This window comes from Thalassophryne amazonica, chromosome 7 (assembly GCF_902500255.1).
Source record: "Thalassophryne amazonica chromosome 7, fThaAma1.1, whole genome shotgun sequence".
In the NCBI taxonomy this organism is placed as follows: Eukaryota; Metazoa; Chordata; class Actinopteri; order Batrachoidiformes; family Batrachoididae; genus Thalassophryne; species Thalassophryne amazonica.
Genome location: NC_047109.1, coordinates 37932002 through 37949109, shown reverse-complemented (window position 1 = coordinate 37949109; position 17108 = coordinate 37932002). Strand labels below are relative to the sequence as shown.

General features: G+C 42.2%; 1 protein-coding gene across 1 annotated transcript in view; it reads left to right on the top strand.

Annotated features, from left to right (window-relative positions):
• Positions 1 to 17108, top strand: part of cadm4 (cell adhesion molecule 4) — a 365953-nt gene that overhangs the window by 15018 nt on the left and 333827 nt on the right.

The window sequence follows — 17108 nt, the reverse complement described above, 5'->3', positions numbered from 1 at the left end:
GACATTAGTGTATAGACAGAAACAGGAGACGACACGTGACAATGGTCCAGAGGCCCGTAAGAGCAGGTTTGATGAGGAACACACACGAAGAACAATGTAATAAAAGATAATGTAGGAAGAAGATGAGAAGAAAGTAGATTGAAGGGGTGTTGGAAAGAGGAATAAAGAAAAAAAAGGAGTAGATTCGGAAGAAGGTAAGGAGGATGGAGAGACGAAGAGGGAGATTGAGTGTGAGATTAGAAATGAAGGCAAGTGGCAGGAGAGATTTATGAGTTGTGGACAAAAAGCAAGGAGAAGGAGACAAAATGCTGTGCGGAGGAGACGAGAGGAAAAAAGGGCAACAGGACAAAGTGACAGAACGAAAGTAATGAGAGACGAGCATGAGATTTGGAAAGGATTATGTTTTATTTATAATGAGAGAATCTCTTCTTTGCACTGTAGGTGACTGGCAGAGATCTGTCTCCCTGAGCAAGATGGAGGGATCATTTTAGATTGGGGGGTGGCAGAGGGGTGTTGGGGGGTGTCAAGGGAGTGGGGTGGGAGGGGTGGAGGGAGGATGGAGAACCCTAAAGTCAGCTGTTTCATGAAATCACTGCACCACAAAACTCTGTGATTGATTAACCTGGAGCAAATGTTGCGGCGAACACACCTGAACATTAGCATTGCAAAAGAACCCTAATTTCCCTGCACCCCGCACGAAGAGATGAAAACAGAGGGTCGTTTAAACAAGTGTGTGTGTGTGTGTGTGTGTGTGTGTGTGTGTGTGTGTGTGTGTGTGTGTGTGTGTGTGTGTGTGTGTGTGTGTGTGGATCAACAGACAAGGAGTAGTTTGGACAAAGGTCAAGGAAGACATTGTTTGAAAAACACCTAGTTTGTACATTTCAACAACCAACAGACCTACGTGGATCAAACCTGGTGGGAATATTATTTGTCTATGTAGTATGAGTAGCTACAGATGAGGAGTACTTTGGTCAAAGGTCAAGGAAGACATGGTTTGAATAACACCTAGTTTGTATATTTCAACAACCAAGAGGCGTACATGCATCAAGCATGGTGTGAATATTAATTGGCTATGTAGTATAAGTATCTACAGACAAGGAGTAGTTTGGTCAAAGGTCAAGGAAAACATGGTTTGAAAAACACCTAGTTTGTATATTTCAACAACCAAGAGGCTTACATGGATCAAACATGGTGGGAATATTACTTGTCTATGTAATATGAGTATCTACAGATGAGGAGTACTTTGGTCAAAGGTCAAGGAAGACATGGTTTGAATAACACCTAGTTTGTATATTTTAACAACCAAGAGGCGTACATGGATCAAACATGGTGGGAATATTACTTGGATCAATATTTAGAGGTGATTCGATTTTAGAGTTTTTTGGTCAAATGTCAATGAAACATGATCCAAAACACTGTCTCTTTGTATTCAATGGGCAATTGAGAAGTTTTGAGCCTGACCAAGAAAAAGTAGGGTGTGGTTGTACAACTTTTGTATTCTGAGAAACCAACATTTTGTACCATTGCACCCATTGAGTCAAAACTTCACACATTCTCTGGAAATGGTGGTTTCTCAAAATGCAAAAGATGGAGAATCACACCCTACTTTTTTAGGTCAGGCTCAAAACTTCTCAATCACCCCTTGTATCTCAAATCAAGCAAGCCTAGATGGATGATCTAAGACAAATATTAATCAGCAAAATATTTAGGATTGTTTGGTCTGAATAACTTTATAAAGAAGTTAGACAGAGTTCTTATGATGAAGTCAGACATAGTCAAAAAAGCCATTGCACATAATATATGTATATTTCCTTGTATATTTATATCGTGGTGTGTAGAGTGTGTAGAGTGTGCAGGGTTTGCGTCGGTCCCCTGATGCCTTTCATTTGCATACATACTCAGAGGGTGATGGCAAAAACATACATCCAGATGGGAAGCTGTCAGCTGTCGACCCTGTCAGAGCGGAGACGACAAGCTGGTGTTATAGGTTTAATTAAAAGAGCAATAACACAAGGAGCCATGCATTGTAGTGTCTTGTATCGATTGGCTTGTAAATCGGCGTCCTGCGTGCAGAGGAGACGCCAGCTCTTGGCTCACATCCATGTGAAAGATAATGAGAGATAATGAATAGGGAGACAGTGAGTGCACTGCTTCAGAGATACACGGGGGCTTGTCTGGTGGCAAGCTGCCTTTCCTTCTCAGGGTTCCCAACATGCCACGCGTGTGCTCAGAGGTAGAAAAAGCAGTGTGCGAGCAAAAGAGAGAGATGCAGTGAGGTGGTAATTCAGCCCTCTAACCCTGAACCACTGAGGCAGTTTCTTGAATTTACTGTGACTGGAGGTGAGGCAGCATTCCGCCTGCCTGTCTCGCAAAATCCCACTCTCTAGACCTCCTTCATCCCTTCCTTCTGTTCCTCAACCCCCTGCATCCCTCCGTTTATAACTCAACCCCATCATGGGACTATTAGACTGGCCCTCTCAACAGCCTTGTCTCATGAATTTCTGTGCCTATTATTTATTTATTTGTTTACTTATTTTGAAATGAAGGTCCTCCGCAGATCTCGACTGCTGTAGTAAATAAAGGCTCCTTTTTTTTGCCGGGGCTGTGACAGCATGGGGTAAAGGCATTTGAAATGATGAGAGGCACCAATTCATTGCTATGAAATACTGCCCCCGCTTGGCTGGACAGAGAAGGCATTTGTTCTTTTCATTCCGTGTATTTTATTTGTCCGCCCATCAAATCGGTCAGTGCCGCACCGTGCTATCGATTGCTCTCAACATTCCCTCTTAATATAATTTGACTCCTGCAGAGTATTTTATTGTGGGGATTTTAATGGGGACCAGATTAATACCTCTGTCATACAGATTCCTTCCTCTCATTGCCTTCCCATGCTGCACTCTGCCAATGATCAGAGGCACAGGCTCATGGCCTTGATGTGAATTGCAGCCTATAAAGTCAGCAGTCAATCTAAAGTGCTGTACCCAGCTGCGTTATGAGGGGAAGTGGGGGAATATGCGTCATCTCTCCTACATTTCAACCAACCCCCCGCCAGCTGCATTATTATACCCAAACTGTGACTTCCTATCTCCCTGCTATCATTTCCTGGTTAGAGCCCAAACCCCCCACAGTCTCTCCATCCCTCTTTTGTCTTTGTCCAGATTTATCATCCAGTGCCAGCTTGCAGGTGTTTCTGGGTGGCTTCTGTCAGCAGGCAATGTAGTAAAAGTCAGTCATCCTGTTTGCAACAGAAGTCAAGTATTTATTATTTTATATGCCAAACAGCAGAGGTCAAAGATATTTGATGACCTTACGCTGTCTGTCTGTCAAAGTAGGCTATGTGATATACAGTGTTTCAGGGAAAATGCAAGGCGGTCATTCCAGTCTCATCAACAGCTGTTTTAACTGGAGATGACATGAAACATAAGGGCCCTGTCCCACTGGCGTTTAGGAGGATTTACATATGGATTGCGCACAAAATTGGCTCATATTCGCGTAACATCTGCAATATGTGTGAAACATGCTTGTATGAGTCAGCTGACACCCGCACACGTCCGCAATTATCCGCAGAGGCACATTTTTCCATTACCAGGATTTTTGAGCTGTGCAAAATTTTGGCTGCGGATGACATCCACCTTACATACTCCATACATACTCAATATATACACAATACATACTCAATCTATGCGCTGTATATTCGCCGTCATCTGCTGATATCCGCAACTGACAGGAATTTATGGCTTGGCAGGGGACTGGGACAGTGTGTAAAACGGATATTTTGCGCGCCCATTATGTCCACATCACGAACTAAAATAAGTTGTAGTGACTTCATACAGATTGGCCACGAATAAAGCGTTTTTATTACGTCTGCTTTGCATCTGATTTGCGGTGGATGCAAATCAGAAAGCAGAATTAATAATAATGGCAGAAAGCATTTTGAGCCGTCTAAAAAGGTAATTATTTGACTTGTTTACATTGTCAAGGCTTGATAAAACAGCTTTTTTTTCCTTCTTGTCTGCAGCTGTTACAGTATTTATTCCTATGTTTGTAACAGATTTAACTTCTTGTTATAATCGTTCAGATGCGATCCGCTGACGTCACCACTCGCCCAGTTCACTGCTTCTTTACTCCAATCAACTTGTCCGAGTCCAGCAACTGTTCCAGTGCCTGTATTGTTGGTGTGAATAGTGATGCCGACAGCCCGAGTGCGCTTCTTTTATGACCGCAATGCAGATGCCGTGCACGCGCAACATGTCTGCGATGCATTCATAATACAACCGTAATACTACTGTGATAATCGCAATGCGTCAGATCCGTTTCCTCACTTCATGTGTTATACACCCGTGATTGTTCATCATATATTCGCTATATATTATTAATATATCTGTAATTCATACTGGGACATTTGTCATTTTTGGCCATTTTTGTTGTGGACAACAACGAACGCCCATAATTTGTGTACTCAATTCATGCGCAATTAATCCTCTCCCCAGTGGGACCGGGCCCTAAAATTTTAGTGTCGAAAGACAAGTACTTGGAAAAAGAAAACACTAGCAGATTTTTGGATGTCAATGAACTTCAAAAACAAACTTTACATAATGGCTAAGCGGATCCTTGTCATTTGATTGGTGGCTTGTATGCCATGTGACATGGATTATTCATATCATTTGCCATTGTGTTTCATTTACCTTGCAATAGTTCTTTTTAGCATGCCATCATAGTACTATATGAAATGTGCTATTGCACGCCCCGACCACCGCGCCTGCTCACACTACCGGGGGCGGTGTTTAACTAAACATGGCGGAGTTTGTTTTGCTGCCGTCTGGAGGCTTGGAGAGCTGTTAGGATTTAGAGAATGAAGTTAGGAGGAAAAGCTGGACAAATATCTGGCGCAGGTTTTCGCTGAAGTGAGGAAAGTGCTACATCATCAGACTACATCACCAAAATTGTTTTTTGCAACTTCACTGAGAACAATTTTGGACTCCTATATAAAATTTCTGTTGGACTTTTGACGCCAAAGCACCAGTGATGAACACCAAAATATAAGTCCCTTTTCTGTTGTTATATCAAATGACAAGGATCTGTTACATAAAACAGAGCTGGAATGGTACATTCGGAGCTAACCATTCCAGCTCCGAATGAAATATTTGTGCCATTGAAAGAACGGAAAAACATTCATTATTTGTTGTTGTTGTCCATTCGGCTGCTCCTGTTTTTGTTTGGGTTTATTAACTCTTTACATATACGTATAAACTTAACAATTAACTCTTTAACTATACTCAAACTGTCTTTCCTGCTCTGATTACTGTACTCAGCAAAAATTCCAAAACACCCACAATGCTTCTGAAACCTTTAGGAGACCGATTTTCCCACATTTGTTCACATCTAAGTTAATTCAGGCTGAGATCAGAACTATTCACTACTAATGGTTCTTCTTCTTCTTCTTCCTTGTCTTTTGGCTGTTCCCGTTAGGGGTCGCCACAGCAGATCAATCGTTTCCATCTCACCCTGTCCTCTGTATCTTCCTCTGTCACACCAACCACCTGCATGTCCTCTCTCAGCACATCCATAAACTTCCTCTTTGGTCTCCCTCTTCTCCTCCTGCCTGGTGGCTGCATCCTCAGCATCCTTCTCCCTATATACCCTGGGTCCCTCCTCTGCACATGTCCAAACCATCTCAATCTCGCCTCTCTGACTTTGTCTCCAAACTGTCCCACCTGAGCTGTCCCTCTGATATGTTCATTCCTAATCTTGTCCATTCTTGTCACCTCCAGCTCTGCCTCCTGTCTTTTTGTTAGTGCCACTGTCTCTAAACCATACAACATAGCTGGTCTCACTACTGTTTTGTAAACTTTCCCCTTCACTCTTGCTGATATTCTTCGGTCACAAATCACTCCTGCCACCTTTCTCCACCCACTCCACCCTGCCTGCACTCTCTTCTTCACCTCTCTACCACACTCTCCATTACTTTGAACAGTTGACCCCAAATATTTAAACTCATCTACTTTCACCACTTCTACTCCTTGTACCTGCACTATTCCACTGGGCTCCCTCTCATTCACACACATGTACTCAGTCTTGCTTCTACTGACTTTCATTCCCCTTCTCTCCAAAGCATATCTCCACTTCTCCAGACTAGACTCAACGTGCTCTCTACTCTCACTACAGATCACAATGTCATCTGCAAACATCATAGTCCATGGGGACTCCTGTCTGATCTCATCTGTCAACCTGTCCATCACCACTGCAAACAAGAAAGGACTCAGAGCTGATCCTTGGTGTAATCCCACCTCCACCTTGAATGAGTCTGTCATTCCGACTGCGCATCTCACCGCTGTCACACTATTCTTGTACATGTCCTGCACTACCCTAACATACTTCTCTGCCACTCCAGACTTCCTCATACAATGCCACAACTCTTCTCTTGGCACCCTATCATAAGCTTTTTCTAAGTCCAAAAACACACAATGTAACTCTTTCTGTCCTTCTCTGTACTTTTCCAACAGTATTCTCAGAGCAAACACTGCATCTGTAGTGCTCTTTCTCGGCATGAAACCATATTGCTGCTCACAGATCTTCACCTGTTTTCTAAGCCTAGCTTCTACTACTCTTTCCCATAACTTCATGCTGTGGCTGATCAGCTTTATGCCTCTGTAGTTACTGCAGCTCTGCACATTACCCTTGTTCTTGAAAATAGGAACCAGCACACTCCGTCTCCACTCCTCAGGCATCCTCTCACTTTCCAAGATTTTATTAAACAATCTGGTTAGAAACTCTACTGCCATCTCTCCTAGACATTTCCATGCCTCCATTGGAATGTCATCTGGACCAACTGCCTTTCCACTCTTCATCATCTTCATAGCAGCCCTCACTTCTTCCTTGCTAATCTCTTTTACTTCCTGATTTACTCTCACCAGATCATCCAGCCTTTTCTCTTGCTCATTTTCTTTATTCATCAACTCTTCAAAAAGTGCTCCTCCCTTTTCTTAAAGTAGGTATTCACCACAGCCATTTCCATCCTTTTTGCAAAATCAACTACCATCTGTCCTTCCCCATTCCTATCCTTGAAACCATATCTACCCATTACTTCCTCATCACCTCTGTTCCCTTCACCAACATGCCCATTGAAGTCTGCTCCTATCACCACTCTTTCATGCTTGGGCACACTCTCCACCACCTCATCTAACACACTCCAGAAATCTTCTTTCTCCTTCATCTCACAACCTACCTGTGGGGCATATGCACTGATAATATTCATCATCACCCCTTCAATTTCCAACTTCACACTCATCACCCTGTCAGACACTCGCTTAACCTCCAACACACTTTTAACATACTCTTCCTTTAAAATGACCCCAACACCATTTCTCTTCCTGTCCTTGGTACAACAACTTGTACCCACCACCGATGCTCCTGCTCTTACTTCCCTTCCACTTGGTCTCTTACACACGCAATATGTCTACCTTTCTCCTCTCCATCATATCAGCCAGCTCTCTCCCTTTACCAGTCATACTACCAACATTCAAAGTCCCCACTCTCATTTCCATAGTTTTCTTCTTCTCCCGCTGTTCGTGGCAATGTTTTCCTCCTCTTCTTCGTCGTGTTCGCCCAGCAGTAGCCCAATTTCCACCGGCACCCTGTTGGGCAATAGCACCGGTGGTGGACGTTGTTAACCCGGGCCGCGACCGATCCGGTATGGGAATTCGATTCTGAGTCTGCATAGTTGGGTTGGCTTGTTTTATGCCGGATGCCCTTCCTGATGCATCCCTCCTCATTTATCCGGGCTTGGGACCGGCACTCAGAATGTACTGGCTGCACACCCCATCTGGCTGAGTTTTTCACTACTAATGGTGAAGATAAAAATAAACTTCATTGATCTCACAGAGGAGAAATTCACGTTACGTACGTCAGCTCTTAAAAACACACACAAGATGGGTGCAAGTAGAGGAAAATGTTCATCAAATAGCGTGTGCAAGGATAAGCAATAATAATAATACTTGTAACAGTACGAGACATAAGAAATTAGGTAGAAATAGAATATGTATGTGTATACACACACACACACATACATGCATATATATATATATATATATGCATATACACATATACATGCACACACATATACACACATACACGCATACACATATGCACATACGTACCTATACATATACATATGCATATATAAACATGATTGGGATTGAAAAGGAGATAGGAGCATCTTCTTTACAATATGTGAAATGGAGTTTAGGTGTGGTAAGGTGACATTAGTGCAGGGATTTGTAAACGAGTTGTTATTGCACATGATTTCTGGACATATTAATATTGCACGTGATTTGTGGACATATTATTGCATGTGGTTATTTCACAGTGTTATTGTACAGCCTGACCGCAGCAGGGAGGAACGACCTGCGGTATTGTTCCTTCTTGCACTGAGGGTGCCTCAGTCTGTCACTGAAGGAGCTGCACAGCTCCACTACAGTCCAGTGCAGATGGTGAGAGGAGTTGTCCATGATGGATTTGAACTTGGTCAGCCACCTCTTCCAGAGAGTCCAGAGGACAGCTCAGGACAGAGCTGGACTTCCTGACCAGATTGTTCAGTCTCTTTCTCTCCCGCTCTGTGCTGCCCAGGGCCCAACAGACGACTGCATAGAGGAGAGCTGAGGCTACAACAGAGTCATAGAAAGTCTTAAGCAGAGACCTGCTCACTCCAAAGGATCTCGGTCTCCTCAGGAGGTGGAGGCGACTCTGACCTTTTTTGTACAGGGCGTCGGTGTTATGAGTCCAGTCCAATTTGCTGTTGAGGTGAACACCCAGGTATTTGAGACTGTCCACAGTCTTTATGTCCTCCCCCTGGATGTTCACCGGTGGGTGAGGTGGTGGTTTCCTCCTGATGTTGATCACCATCTCCTTTGTCTTACTGGTGTTGAGACACAAGTGGTTGCGCTCACACCAGTCCACGAAGTCTGTGATGACCGACCAGTACTCCAGCTCGTTCCCCTCAGACACACGACCCACAATGATTGAGTCATCAGAGAACTTATGGAGGTGGCAGCTGTCCGTGTTGTAGGTGAAGTCTGAGGTGTAGAGGATGAAGAGGAAAGGCAAGAGGACGGTGCCCTGGGGGGCCCCAGTGCTGCACCTTACCACCTCAGACTGACAGCCGCGCAGCCGCACGTACTGCGGGCAGCCAGTGAGGTAGTCGATGGTCCAGGCGGCGAGGTGTCCATCCACACCTGCGTCCTCCAGCTTCCCCCGCAGCAGTGCCAGTCTGATGGTGTTGAAAACGCTGGAGAAATCAAAGAACATGACTCTCACAGCGCTCCTGACAGTCTCCAGGTGGGTGAGCATGAGGTAGATGACAGCACCTAAGAAGAAGCTTCATGAAGCATTGAAACATTGAAGCTTTCCAGCGCACTGTTCACAAAAGGGCTAGTTTCTCAGGGCTTCATGTAGCCCAACAACCGACCCAGCTGTGAATTGGGCCGGATTCCGGCCTCCATTTTGGAGTGAGATTTCCCACTCCTAAAGGACCAATAGGAGAGCAGCGCTCACGCCACATCAACATGAGGCTGACTCATGGGCTGACATCAGTATCTTGGCCACCAACCAATCACAGGCTAGGAGAGAGAAACCAATATCTGACCCACTTCAGGGCCGGTTGTCAGGTTAGGCTTCATGTTCACATGATAATAATAATTTGTTCATACTAATATAGTGTATTTCTGTATTTTCTAGTGCGTATATTACAATTATAATGTATATCATAGTTGTATAATAAACTTGTTTTGTGAGTCATATAAATATACAATGCTAAAGTACTGTCAGCCATATGAGCATAAAAAAAGTAAACAGGATGTGACCTTTTGACCTCTTAAAATAGGTCACGGTAGCCATCTTTGAACTTGTCCAAGGTCTGTGTCCTAAGAATATTTCCTGTGAATTATTTTAAGACGCTGGCAGTAATAGGACTGTATTTATACTGAGCACAGACAGACGGACAGACTTTTGCAATACCCGATGGCCATATTTTGGCCTCAGATAATAATGGCAGGTGGAGTTATATTCATGTGTGGTGTCACTTCTGGAAAAAGGCATCAGTGCTCGCTGGCAGAGGACAGTGAATGTGCTTGTGTAATGAGCACAATGATAGACAGTACAGGGGAGATTTTACTCCTTTTTATTAACAATAATTTTTCAACTGTGTTTGGATTTAGGCGATCCTGTCCTCCTACTCTCCAAACTTGACTAACTTTCCAAATGGTCTTACTCTCAATTGACCAAAACGCTCCTCTTTCACAACCACACATTTGGGACTGAATCTATGGGATTTATACCCTTCGCACCAAGATCTGAACCACTTCCAGTCACGTGGTACAGCTGGACAGTGAGGCTTCGCAACGTCATTGATGACTGTCACTATTTTGTAATGACGCAAGCCTCGAAATGCACATTGCCAAAGTTCTTCCTGGATTACTCAACACACCCTTCACAGTGCTTTTCACCATGCACAAGGAATTACGGGTTCCTGAAATAGGGAATTACAAAACGTAGATGGCGTTGAAGGGCTTAAACAACAAACATGAAGATGAGTAGTTGAGTGAGTGAGTTTCATCTTGTAGCTCACCAAATTAAAAAGAATATACAATGAAGATGAACTGACTGCTCCGTCCCTTATGTTAACATCAGTTGAGCTCCTGCTAAGCATCCCCCCAGCAGAAAAATGATTCCCACAAGGATCATGAATATGCAGGAAGTTGGTTCCTGCCCTTATCTTTGTGTACGATGTCATTGTCAGCCCTCTATATAGGTCATTGTTTCATCCTCTCCTCTGTAGCTTGCCTGTAGTCATAAAAGCTAGTGAATATTACCAGATTTGAAATGTGTTTTCTGAGTGAGCAATATTATTCTGCCCTCCTTTGGGGGGAGGGCATTTCAAAATAATTTTTCTGTCGGTCCCTCACTCAGACTGTGAGTGCAATAACTTGAGAACAAATGACAGCAAGCCCACTCAACTTGGCGTATCGGTGCTTCTTATCAGGACCTCGGATGAGTTCGTATATGAGTTTCCTCGACCTACTTTTCAAGGTCACAGAGGTCAGTTTAGGAAATTCTTGGTAAACATACTAGGTTGAGAACAAATAACTGCAGGTTCACTAAATTTGGTGTACTGGTGGCTCATGGGATGACTTCACATGAGTTTGCATTTGGCTGACCTTGATCAACTTTTCAAGGTCACGGGTCAGCAAAGCAAATTCTTGACAAACCTTGCTAATTCAGCCATTATTTCATTTGTAGTAGATAAATCTACTAACTTAGGCTGGTTTACTACCTAATGACCAGTCAGACCATGTTAAACAGTCAGTGAAATGCTTATATTATTATGAGTTATATTTCCTAAGGAGGAGGGCATACCTCATGTGCTCTCTGAGATTATTGTTGTTATTATTATTATTGCTTGTTTTTTGCTTAGCACAACTGCTTTGACATGCTGCTCATTACCTGATCTGATGGATTGAGCCATACATATAAACAAGTGTGCCCAGTTTATTAAAAAGATAATGATAGCCTCCTGCTCACTTCAAAGAAGCATGCAGCACACTTCTGTTTTTAGTAATGCAAGCAGTCTTTGCAGGCACCTGGAGCAAATCAACATTGTCATCAGCCATTTAAGTTTAATTTTCATTACTGACTTTTTCATCACAATATTTTACCTTAAATGGACTTTTCAAGCATTTTAATGGAGTCTGTCAGTTTTTAAATGGCAGTGGTTGACCCTTTATTGCTATAGCTCTTAATTTTTTTAATAGCCCACAATGTATAGTTGCAAAGAAAGTTATCGAAGGTTGAAACTCTGCCTTTTACAGTTCAATAAAGTTTTGGGAGCTTAATCCTGTGCTTCTGAGAACCTGCAAATGCTGAATTTTTGACCTGTATAGGTCATGCAGACAGGTGCTCCGTTACTGCAATAAGAGATATCAGAGACATTAAATGACCACTTTAGTATAAAGCTGATACTTTGTCCAGACAGAAATGATAATCCTGCCCCGTTATGTTGTACTGTATTTATATCTCCTCAGACAGATATATTAAAAACCCTGTCAAGGTTCAATATAATTTCAGTTTGGCTATATTCCCATACTATTTAACTGATATAAATACCTGATTTTGAAATACTTGACATGACAGGCCTGTTTTCCTTTCGTGTTGACCATCACTGCACCATAAGAACTCAATGGCCACGTTAATTTTCTCAAATTTGGGCTCTTCACTTCATGTAAGTGTGCATGCATGTACATGTGAGAGTGATCGATTGTGGCACATGGTAAGACAGTCCTGTCAGATGTTTGTATATATATTTATTTCAAAATTGAAAATAACAAGTAGAACCTTTCCGGAGAGGACTTTTTTTTTTACTAAAATAATTGTGTAAATTATACAGACTAAGATTAGTGCAATCTACCACATATACTATCTACTAAAAACTTAAGTATGTACTCAGAGTATACAACTGCTACCGTGTTTCTGCATTCACACATAGTGATAAACATTTCCATAAATGGAGAGTTACACCCCAATATTAAAGGCATTTGAGCAAATTAGGTACACATCCTTTTGCGGCATCACAGATAGTGATTAACTCTTTCAAACAAACAGTGATTATTCACATAACACTGATGCTTGAGTTTGAAATGCACTCTTTCTGGAGAGGACATTTTTGACAGGCAAGATATTTTATTTTTGAATGCCTGTTTCAAGTCGTTTCCCCACTGGACAATGGTCCTGGGTGTTAGATTGTTATACAGCTGGCTTTGATTGGGAAATTAGTCCATTTAGTGATTACCTGCTAAATAAATAATAGTTCTGGCAGCCCATCAAAATTAGACGACATGGTAGAAGTTTTGAAGATATTTTGACAGGTGTATTTAGAGTTCTGCTGATAAACAAACGGGGAAATCAAACCAAATGACGATTGCTGCTGATAGACCAGTAGTAGTTATCCATGCGTGGCAAATTAAACTCTGGTGGTCATTTCCACCTTGCCATTAAACCATACTTTATCTTTAAATTCCACTTATTGATTGTAAAACAGCCCATTTGTGTCCTTGTATATTTATGATACACTATGGTTTTACAGTGATTGCACGACTTGTGTTTGATGCCACAATGAATAAACTGTAGCCGTCGTGATTGTTGATCTAATATTATGCCAATTAAAAGTGTTGTTAGCCCCGAGGCTCATGGTGCTTTAGTTGCACGCAAGGGTCATTCTCAAGGGGATTCATCACCAGCTGCTCTGCAGCCAGACCAGTCTGGTTTAATGCCTGTGAACTCAATCACTGGTCTCATCCTAGTTGTGTGAATATCAACCGTGCTTCTTTACCACCTGTGTTGATTTTCACAATGCTTTCTATGTGGTTAATTGGACTGTTTTGTGGGACATCCAGAGACTTAACCAGATGTTCAATACTTTTCCAGACAGTATAGCTGGTCAACACTTGGGCACAGTGAGACCTTGCCCAAATTAACACCAAAGAATGAAGTTTTGTTCTCAAGGTACATCAGAACATTAGGATCACCTTCAAAGCCACCATTGCTTATTTTTTGAACACATAGATATCTCTTTATATTCCCTGACTTTTGTCCATCTTATTCAACAGTTAATTATTAAATCTCAATTTTAAAGACAGCTGAAAATTTCTTCAAGTCAAGTCAGAATGTGCAATATGTAGTGCCTTGTTTAAACATTGTCCTGATTGGTTACTTTTTGAATTGTTGCTTGGTTTTTAAAAGGTCTAGGCATGTGCCTTGTAAAATGCACTGAGCTAATAGATAAATAAATGCATCCATAGTGTACATAATGAGGACAGACTGATTCAGAATGGTTGAACTTTAATCAATTCAAAACCAACTCTATTTCGCTTTTGTAATATACTATAGACCACCCTGTCACCTGTTGAACACTGCCATCTGCTGGACATGCCAGGGCTTGTTGCAGGTCATGACATCATTTAAAACACGATGGAAATTAGAATCTGACCCAGCTAGAAACACACTTGTGAGTTTCTTCTGTTTCTAAAGGCCACCAGACCTTTAAGAACTCAACATTGAAATATCTCTTTATGTTGATTAGTGTTCTATTAGCCACATTTTGATCACTTAAGCAAATAACAGTGAAAGTGTAAAAGTGTTTTTGAAAGGATAGGAACAATATACTCACATACCAAGTCACCACTGTGCTAAACAGCCTTTATCACAATGTGTAGCAACATGATTACAATTAATTACATTTTTTTAAAATGGTCGCCCAAGCCTGGTTGCCACGGTAATGAGTAATAACAGCCATTAGAACAATAATTGGGACAGTGGTAGCAGGCCGTGATGGCCTTCGATATGAATCACAACATTGATGCAGAGAATGGTAGCAAAAATGACTGCAATTAGTGCTAATTGTCAAGTTTTTTTTTTTTCTTGCTCCTTCACTGAGTATTAGAGTCCCCTTTGTCTTTATCCCCTTTTGGATTCTTGCTGATTGCGGTTCAATATCCACATTGCCTCTCTGTTTCCTCTGATGTGATGACCGTCTGGCTTTGAGTGCTTCATTAAAACAGATTAAAATCAGGGGGAGAATTAAATTCAGATCAAGTTGGCGTGATCAGATGATGTCTAAGAAGTTTTATGGCAATATGCCAACCGTGCGTGTACAAGTGCACCCATCTATTGTTCACAAACATTGTGCACACTCGGTTGCAGATATAGACATTTATTTTGGCCCAAAGCAGTCAAGTCAGCAGCTCCTGCTATGGCAGTCACCATCTGTTTGTCTCACAACATTTGCTGCCTTCTGAAGGTATTTCACAGATATATATGTGTGTGTGTGTGTGTGTGTGTGTGTGTGTGTGTGTGTGTGTGTGTGTGTGTGTGTGTGTGTGTGTGTGTGTGTGTGTGTGTGTGTGTGTGTGTGTGTGTGTGTGTGTGTATATCCAGTGGTGGCCACACCTAACCAAAAAGTTAGCTTTGATAACCAGTATTGATTCATAACTCCAACAGGAAGGCCAGTAACAACACAATTTTTTTGATTATATCATATTCAGATATGTAAGAACTCATTGTGAAAAGATGAAACTGTTATTCAAATGGCCACATGGCCAAATGAGGATGTGAAAGCAGGCAATTAAAAAAAAAAAAAAACTCCTGAACTAGCAATAACTTTGGTTTTCTTATGGATGTGGTCTAATATGTCAAACTAATAGGAGAAAAAAAAAACGTTGCTTTATCTCGGATACTTTTTGAGTAATAAGCACTTGAAGGTAGTAGAATTTTTTGCGTTTTTGATTTTCAACAATTTTTAGAGCCTTGTGAATGAAAATGGGTGCACGATATACAAAATCTGACAAGAGTTTTGAATTCTACAGGGAAAGTTAGCCCTAGACACTTACTTTCAAAGCTGTGCATGCCATTTAATTGGATATATTCATGTTGGAAAGTGCACAGAGAGCCTTGTTTGGTAAAATTCAAATAATTAACTAAAATTCCAGGGGCTGTGCCTTCAAGACATTTGAGATACAGACCTAATATTTTGGGGTTTTACATATCTCTGGTATGGGACCACCTGTGATTTTTTTCATAAAAATCTGAGAGGGTGACCTGGGAGGTTTTTCCAAAATTGGGTGATTTGAGATGGACTGACCCCAAAGCAAAAGGCAAATGTCAGCTCCCCTGGTTTTTGCATGATCAAAGTCATGCACACACACACACACACACACACACACACACACACACAGAAGCCACTTGGCTCTTATAATTTAGATGAATCTGTTGGGAGAGTGTAGTGACACGGACCCACAACAGGGGGCGTAAAACAATAAAAGAGTCGAATATGAACACTTTACTGTTGTGAATGAGCACAACCACAATACAGAGGAATACAGAATTTTGCAAACAGTCAATCCACAAAGGTGATGTTTGGGCAGGCTCGAGGATAGAAGACGTCCGTCCTGAGAAGAACCGGAACCACACGATTTCCTCCGCCACCGAACCTGGAGAATACTGGAGCCGCCAAGTCCCGAGTCCCCAGGTGGCCACCGTCTCTGAATGTCGGATCTGGTACTGCTGGTGAGGAGCAGAAACAATAAGATGTGGGTGTGTGCACACCCAGTAGCAACAATGGTGGAGAGTCCACCTCCACCTCTCACACACACTCGTGCAGCTCCTGTCTCAAACACTTATCTGGCTGGGGTGTGAAGTGAAGCCATCGCTGATTACGCCAATCTCCCAGATAAGGCACTCCACAGGAAAACAGCTGTAAAACGAGTTCAGACTAAGACACAGTTAGTTTTAAGGGTGAGAATATTACCTTCACAGGTCGATGATATCTCGGCAATGAGGTGGAGATGACGTCCTGTTTTTATGGAGTGGTATGATGAAGTGTAGATGGGTGACAGCTGTCATGAGATAATGAGTGACAGCTGTCACCCCCGGCTGTGTCCGTGGCGGCAGCGCCCTCTCGTGCCTGAAGCCCGCACTTCAGGCAGGGCGCCCTCTGGTGGTGGGCCAGCAGTACCTCCTCTTCTGGCGGCCCACACAACAGAATCCATTAGTTTTCAAAGTCATCAAAATAACAAAGTAATACATTTTGTTCAGTATCTGTCAAACATTTATTCAGTAAGCTCAGGTTTCATTTCATATAAACAGGTTCATCCAGCCTTATACATTCTCAAATTATGAATCCCATTTCTTTCACCTGGGTACAACTGTTCAACTGCTAATTCAAGTAAATATCTAATCAGCCAACCACACAGCAGAAAACATGCAGGTTTCTCTGTTCCAACTGTAGTTGCAAGAGGATTTTGTTTTGCCTCGAGACTCATGGTTGACTCAACTTCAGATTTGACATTTTCTTGTACGAAAATGCTTCTTGGTTCCACTCCAGCCTGTAGCCATAAGAGTGATGACACAATAGACAAAAGTTGCACAATACATACAAGAAATCTGGAACTCATTCAAAGTTGTCATGGGTGTCTTGGCGGCTTACCTCACTCATCTTCTTATACATTCACTTGGTTTTTGAGAGCTGCAGTCACATCTCTGTTGTTTCATTTCAGCTCTGTTGT